Source organism: Triticum urartu, chromosome 6A, assembly GCF_056163025.1.
Source record: "Triticum urartu cultivar PI428250 chromosome 6A, HENAU_Tu73, whole genome shotgun sequence".
Classification (NCBI taxonomy): Eukaryota; Viridiplantae; Streptophyta; class Magnoliopsida; order Poales; family Poaceae; genus Triticum; species Triticum urartu.
In genome coordinates this window covers 27,029,662-27,037,746 of record NC_141878.1, presented here as the reverse complement: position 1 = coordinate 27,037,746, position 8,085 = coordinate 27,029,662, and the positions used below count along the sequence as shown (strand labels likewise).

Genomic DNA, 8,085 nt, shown 5'->3' with positions numbered 1-8,085 from the left:
CAAACTTGAGTTCCGAGGGACGCGATCTGATGTTGAACCTTTCTAAAACCACACAATGTTTTCCAACCATCCATGGACCTCCATCGAAGATCCGATCACTATCACATTTGTTCGTAAAACTAGCCACAAAGACGTTCTCACCCGTCGGCCTAAAGTTCAGTCCCTTCGGATTTCCCCATGCGGGGCGAAGCGCCTCTCCTATGGGGTTCACACGAAGCTTCCGATGTAGCACCTTACCGATCAGCGCATGAAGCTCATCATCCTGCTGATCTTCCTCGTCATCAACGACCAATTTTGCTCTCTCCTTCTCTGTCAGGTCTAGCCGATTCATCATCTCTTCCACTATTTATGTCTCCTTCACCTTTCCTCTCTTGCCTCCCATGGTGCTTGACTCCGCCATCTTCGCCCCAACCCCTACCCCGAACCCCTTCTCCTGCACTGTCGCCAAGGGTGGGCAAGGATGCGAGGATCCCCCCTTGATCAACCCAAGCCAGCAAACTGCAAGGATTAGACGTCACGGATGGCAGGACGCCGGCGAACAGCAAACCCCAGAACTCGCGCCCCCGAGATCGCCTCGTGCGCTGCCCTGCCACTTGAAACCCTAGGAAAACGTTTCGGGGCATTGTGATCGTGTGTGATCTGTATTTCGACTTGATCTCCATTTTTTTATGTGAATCGTTTTTTTTAAACTATGTGAATCGTTTCTTACTTTGGCTGGGTACGGACACATGGAACGGAGTCGAAACTGATTCCTACTCATGTAACCTCAGTACTAGTAACGGACACACACCGACATACGGACATAAGTTCCAATCTTACCGATATATTCATATATAAGTTCCAACCTCGATCCCTTGCCACGCGCGCCACGCTTCCAATCCGCCGACCTTCCGCTCCGACCGCAGCAGGTCCCAGGACCAGGAGCCGGAGGGGTGGTGCTAGACGTCGTTCCGTGTCAGGATTCCGCGGAAAAAGAAGAAAACTCCGGCCGCCGCGCCATGTCAATTCCAGCGCCGCTGGAAGATGAGGACCTCCTCCGGGAGATCCTCCTCCGGCTGCCTCCGCTACCGTCAACCCTCTCCCGCGCCTCCCTCGTATGCACGCGCTGGCGCCACATCCTCTCCGATCCCCGCTTCCTACGCCGTTTCAGCAGACACCACCCGGAACCTCCTCTGCTGGGCTTCTTCAAAGAGTCTACCCCATATCCCTTCTTCATTCCTGTCCTGGACCCGCCCGATCGCATCCCTGCCGAGCGCTTCTTTGTGCCTGAGATGACGGGGGATTGGGAGTTCCTTGGCTGCCGCCACGGCCTCGCCGTCATGCTCAGCGAGTCTCTATGTGAGATCTTCGTGTGGGACCCCCTCAACGGCCAGCAGCACCGTGTGCCTTTTCCACCGTAGCTCCGCGACGCCAAAAGGGAGAGTTTCTGTAGGTGCAGCGCCACAGTGATGTGTGTTGATGATCAAGACGGGCATGTGCAGGAGGATTGCTTCTTGAACCCGGCCTTCAAATTGGTCTTGATCTGCTCCCGTAGAGACCTGAAGACATCATTAGCTTGTGCCTACGAATCAGTGTCGGGTGTATGGGGGAATGTTGTCTCAGCGTCGACTAGAAGGATGGTTATGAAGCTAAAGCCCAGCATCCTTATCAGGAGTGCAGTTTACTGGTTGCTGCATAGAGGTCAAATCCTTGCATTTGATATTGAAAGGCAGACTCTTGCTGTCATCGAGACGCCCGTCGATGCCGAACGTTGGTCCTTTCAGCTCTTCCGGACAGATGAAGACAGCGTTCTTGGCCTGGCCGCTATGTCGAAACTGGGCATTCATATATGGGAGAGGAAACTGAACTCTGATGGTGTTGCCGGATGGGTGCTTCTGCAGAAAATCAATCAATTGGAGGGGATGTTGTCTAACGACTTCATAAATGGAGGGATGGTGGGGTATGACGAGGACTTAAATGTGGTGGTTTTGTCTACATAGAGTGAATTCCATTTTTTACCCCTCATTTTAACATTTTTGACACTAATTACCCCATTTAACAAATTTTCATCCAGATTACCCCATTTAGCAAAGGTCTTGCCAGTTTTTACCCCAGTAGTTTTTTTGAGAGCGATCTGCCAATTAACTCCGTGCCATCAGATTCCTCTTGGCATTTTTTTCCAATGACCGAACCGGCCACTTGGTTGAGCAGCACCCGTTTTCTTTTTCTCCTAGCTGTCAGGTGTACGTGTCCACCACATCGCCGGAAAGGGGAACACTTATCTTGAGCGGCAAGTACGTTCAATTTTTTTTAAGTTCCAGCAATCGCTGGCCATTTGTATTAGACGGTAGAGATATTTACAAGCACCAACAGGTGGCAAGAGAACTGAAGAGAAATGAAAGGAAAGAGAGAGACTCCAGAAATGGGATGATAAGCCGGGATCCCCAAATGGGTATTGTAAGCACTTCACACCAGCAATTCTCCATTGCCCCAAGGTTGCCCTAATGATTTGGATCAAGCTGTTAACCGGAGCAATTTTCCTGTTGAAAACTCTCCTGTTTCTCTCTAGCCACACCTCTTAGACCACAATCATCATCACCGCTTTCATGCCCTTACAGTATCTATCCTCCGCTCTCTTCATGTACTGCGCCGACCGCCGAGACCAGGCGGCTAGGTTGTAGGATCAAGTGCTGCAGCCCGTCCATGTACTGATACGTTTTCATTTTGCAGTGACACCGGGCATTCCCAAAAAAGATGGACAGACGCCTCGAGGTTCCGACATCACAGCTTGCAAAAATATTCATTTGGACAGTATGTTCAATTTTGCGTTGTGAGTTGTGTTTCGTAAGTTTAATGTGATGATATTTTAGTTTTCTTCCTTGATGCAAAACATCAGAGGACACATTTATTTTACGCTTTGGGAGATCATCAAACTAAAACATCACATTCTATTTTACAGGTCTGCTGTGCTATTGTCGAACATGTGTTTTTTAGTTGGGCTCCAATGATGTGTGTCCATTGAAAATTAGTACTACCAGTTATTAACATAATAGTATGGGACTTTTTTTTTATAACAGAAATGTATGTTTGGGCACTGAGTCTCTCTTGAGTAAAACATGATCTAGAAGGCTCTTAAAAATTAAAAGGGGTAAAAACAGACAATATTGTCACTAAATGGGGTAATCTGGATGAAAATTTGTTAAATGGGGTAACTAATGTCAAAAATGCTAAATTAGGGGGTAAAAACTGGAATTCACTCGTCTACATACAATGGTGACTTCATGTTGCACCTTGAGTCGAGGCGGATCAGATTAATTACTAAAAAGAATCACCGGGTCGACATGATGCATTTTCCGTACAGAAATTTCTACACTGCGGGTAATACCTCCGTACCTCATGTGTAACAAGATTAATTCCAATTACTATTGATATGTGTTTGTTGTTCATGTGATTAAAGGCCCCCTTGATATAAATAATACAGTGAAACCTAGTTACTCATTTGAAAGATTGGAGCTTGTAATGTTTTCCCATTCATTGCATCTCCTTGCAAGACAATGTATGTCTTGATTTTTCTTGATATTAATCAGCAACTCATAACAGCATATGTTTTAACATGCTCCCTCTTACCCCCTCTTTTTACATGTGAGGTAAGAAGGTAAGAGTTAATCATAAGAGGGGGTAAGAGGGGGCATGTTAACATTTGCCATATTCTAATTATGTCTTCCACCTGACAGCGGATGTGGTATCATGTACTGTAGTTGTCACAAATGTGTACATTGCATTCTCAAGATCCAACTACTCCATGTTTTTCATTGATTTATTGTGCTTCTTTTGATATAGGCAGGGGAAGTGGGTGGAAATGGGTGGATCCAAATCTCTAAACACAAGAGATCTGCTAATGTGCTATGTTGGTCTAATAGGTGAGGTAATTTATATTTTTGCTATGCGCGTGTTTTTTATGTCATAGTTACTTAAATATTAAGATGATGAATAATTTATTTTGGTTTAAGCTTCCAATGTATTAAGTTGATTAGCTTCTAAACTATCCAGTTCTTCATTTATAAAAGGCGGGCCTTAAGTTAGACTACTAGTTATTAACAACTTGTTCATGATCTGTGTTGTCTTTGCATCATTATTTGTTCTTTCCATACATGTCGCATAAGAGCCGGTATTTCTTCTTTTAATGTTCTCCCATTTTTTGGCTCATGTGCAGCTACTAGGCGTCATTGTTGATCATTCTCCTGCCAACAGTATCTTGCCTTACAGTTAGCTTCACTGTTTGGTCTAGTATGCTGTATGTGCGCCTACTTCATAACAATTCAGTTATGGCCGCGGATGTTTTACTTATTCGAGCTTCATGGATGTCTCAGTTTTCTTAGATGCTATTATGTATTCAGCAAGATGTCATCACACTTTTTTTTGTATCTAAGAATATTTATTTTTTCTACTTCAACTATGAAATTACAACAGTGGATGTGCCATTTTTACACTATATTCCATGAATATTTTTATCTAATCCCTATACAATTTGGGGATGAATGTTTACCCACTGCAATGTTTAAACTGAATTCCCCCGTACAAATTCTGTTCAATCCTGGACAAGTAAACAACATTAAAGTAGATATCAATTAAGAAGAATATGAGACAAACCATGACATGGATTAGAGTGACAAATGGAGTTCCACTCGAACCCCATGGCGATCAAGATCCTGTTGGGAACAAACCCCTGAAACCGAACATGGCCAAGGAAACTTCTACGATCCAAAAAATAAAGTACACTGTGGAAAAATAACTATGAAAAAGGAAACTGTGCATAGGTAGCCTGGATATGTTGACAGCATTGAGAACTAAGAAAAAGGAAACTCTGCACTAGGTGATTTTCGGCCACTTAAAATGAGCAAAACGCCCTTCGATATGAAATAGCATGCAAATGAGCTCCAAAAGGGATGCAACTTGGCATGGTGTCTTCGTTGCACCCTTTTAGGATGTGATAAAAAATTGAGAGTGTTATGGTAAAAAATTGTTGCTCCTCATGTACAAACCGAACACTCTCAAATGAAGTGTAAGTGTTTCAGATGTAAACTGCTGCCTTTCTCACTCAAGTCCACTTTTAATATCCTTTGGACTTCAAACTTTTCTATGATTAACACACAATATTCAAAGCCGCAGGACCAAATTTGAGAGTATTTTATGTTCAGTAAATATGGTTTTTAGGATTTTTTTTTGGACAGAAGATATCTTTGGCGGGAATCTCCTATTGCCCGCCATAGCTAACATTTTGAAATTTTGGAATATTGGGCATGGTTACCAATATAATTAAGGTTGTGGTGGGCATATTTTTTGCCCAACACTCGTGGAAGACAAACAAGTGGTGCCCCCGAAGACAAACAAGTGGTGCCCCCGAATACATATTTTACTTAAGACCTTAGGGTCCATAGCAGTAGCTATATGGCATCCTCTCTGCCTTGTGATTCAATACAAAGTTTCCTTGTGCTGCCTCACATGGTCCGGATCGGTGGTTGTGTTTGATGATATGATGAATTGCCACTTTATGATTAGAGTGTTCACTGAATTATATTGAATCTTTTGAAGTTATTTGCTGCATAATGAAGTAGTTATGTATGCTTTCCAATCTATTTATCTTCTTTGGCCAGATTGATTGGCAGTTCTTCAAAGGGAGTTGTGTAAGGTAGTGCATTCAATCTTGCAGTGATTTATATCCCAGTGACAGAAAAGGACAATACATGTATTCTATTGTTTCTACTAAGGATAAAACGATGGTTCCTTTATCACACTTGGATGATAGTGTTGGGGAACGTAGTAATTCAAAAATTTCCTACGATCACGCAAGATCTATCTAGGAGATGCATAGCAACGAGACGGGAGAGTGTGTCCACGTACCCTCGTACACCGAAAACGGAAGCATTAGTAACGCGGTTGACGTAGTCGAACGTCTTCACGATGCAACCGATCCATGTACCGAACGTACGCCACCTTTGTGTTCAGCACACGTTCAGCACGATGATGTCCCTCGAGCTCTTGATCCAGTTGAGGACGAGGGAGAGTTTCATCAGCACAAAGGCGTGGCGATGGTGATGATGAAGTTACCGGCGCAGGGCTTCACCTAAGCTCTACGACGATGTGACTGAGGTGTTGAACTATGGAGGGGGGCACCGCACACGGCTAAGAGATTGTCTGTTGTGCCTTTGGGGTGCCCCCCCTCCCCCCCTCCTCCGTATATAAAGGGGGAGGAGGAGGTGGCCGGCCTAAGGGGGCGCGCCATAAGGGGGGTGTCCTACTTGGACGCCTAGTCCAAGTAGGATTCGCCCCCCCCTCCTTCCTTCCACTGGAGAGGGAAAAGGGGAAGGGAGAGAGAGGGAGAAGGAAAGAGGGGGGTCGGCCCCTTCCCCTAGTCCAATTCGGTTTGGGCAAGGGGGGCGCCCCTCTCATGTGGCCTTTCTCCTCTCCTGCAATAAGGTCCAATAGGCCCAATACTTCTCTCGGGTGGTTCCGATAACCTCCCGATACTCCGGAAAAATGCCCGAACCACTCGAAACCATTCTGATGTCCAAATGCAACTTTCCAATATATGAATCTTTACCTCTCGACCATTTCGAGACTCCTCGTCATGTCTGTATCTCATCCGGGACTCTGAAAAAACTTCGGTCATCAAATCACATAACTCATAATACAAATCGTCATCGAACTTTAAGTGTGCGGATCCTACGGGTTCGAGAACTATGTAGACATGACCGAGACACATCTCCGGTCAATAACCAATAGCGGAACCTGGATGCTCATATTGGTTCCTACATGTTCTACTTTACTGGATATGGTGCGATCTATGATGTCTCTTCACTACTAGGGAAAACCCTAGCAGTAGCGCTGGTTTTGTGCTCACTAGTAGCGCGGGTAGGCGCGCTACTAATAAGGCGCTATAGCTATTGCTTAGCAGTAACGCGTGCCGCACGCGCTACTGCTAGGACAAATAGCTGCAGCACTTGTTCACTCCCACGCTGCTGCTAATGTAACTACAGGCAGCGTGTTTTCTTTCCATCGCTACTAGTATTGTTTTTTTATTTTTTATTTTTAGTGCATTTATGCGCCATCATACAAATATTGGTATAATACCAGTTATGAGGTTTACATCATTATGTCCATAACAGTGTGTCAAATGATGGTGGATTAGGTTCAAGTGGAGGCAATATGTGGTGCATGTCAAAAGTATACTACTAATTCAAACTTGATCTAGTTTGGACTAGTAGTACTTTTGTTGTGCACCACATGTTGCCTCCACTTGAATCTAATCCGCCAGCACAAGCTATTTAATCATCATCATAATCATTAGCACCAACAATATTTATTTAATCACCACTAACACTAGCTAATAATAATCATCAGTCATTACCACCAACACTAGCTATTTTATCATCATAGTAATAGTGTAGCACATCATCATCCTCAAACTCATTTCTAGCTAATCACTCCTGCTGCTCTCTCTTAGGTAAAACAACATAAAACATGTGTAGCTCTCCTCCTTGATCAAGTTGGAGCATGCAGATGAACCTGTCTCCTAATTTTGGGTAGCACATCTGTTTGCTGCCCCCTGGTACTTGTCTGCGCTCCCCCATCACATATGTGGTCCAGTCTTGCACTATTAAGCATTCATCGCTGATCTTGAATGCACTAAAGTAACATGTAGGATATCTTGGCTGTAAGCTAATAATACTCATGATACCTTTAGTCTCGATCCCATAAGGCACAACATTCATCGGGAGTCCCTGTTGAAGAACATCGTATGGTCACATACTTAGCAATGAAGTTTAGCTTCACAAATAATGTATGGAAAAGATGCACTGAGGACAAATAGTAAAAATCTTACCATCCTTCCTAAATAGATGTGACCGTAGTTCATGACGAACACTATTGGTCGCACGTTTTCAGTACTAAGATTTCTAAGTCTAGCAAGAAAATTTGTCTTGAAGGTATCAAGATCCTCAAGCCATGAAACATAATGACTTAGCTCCTCGCAGTTTAGTTCAGCCCCGGGACAGTAGTAGGTCCTGTCTACCAAGCGCTGGACATGTTTGCTTGCACCGAAATAAG

The 8,085-nt window shown here is 44.2% G+C and overlaps 1 pseudogene; it reads left to right on the top strand.

Annotated features, from left to right (window-relative positions):
- The first annotated feature begins 998 nt into the window (after nucleotides 1-998).
- Nucleotides 999-3,860, top strand: LOC147963471 (uncharacterized; annotated as a pseudogene).
- Nucleotides 3,861-8,085: the final 4,225 nt, after the last annotated feature.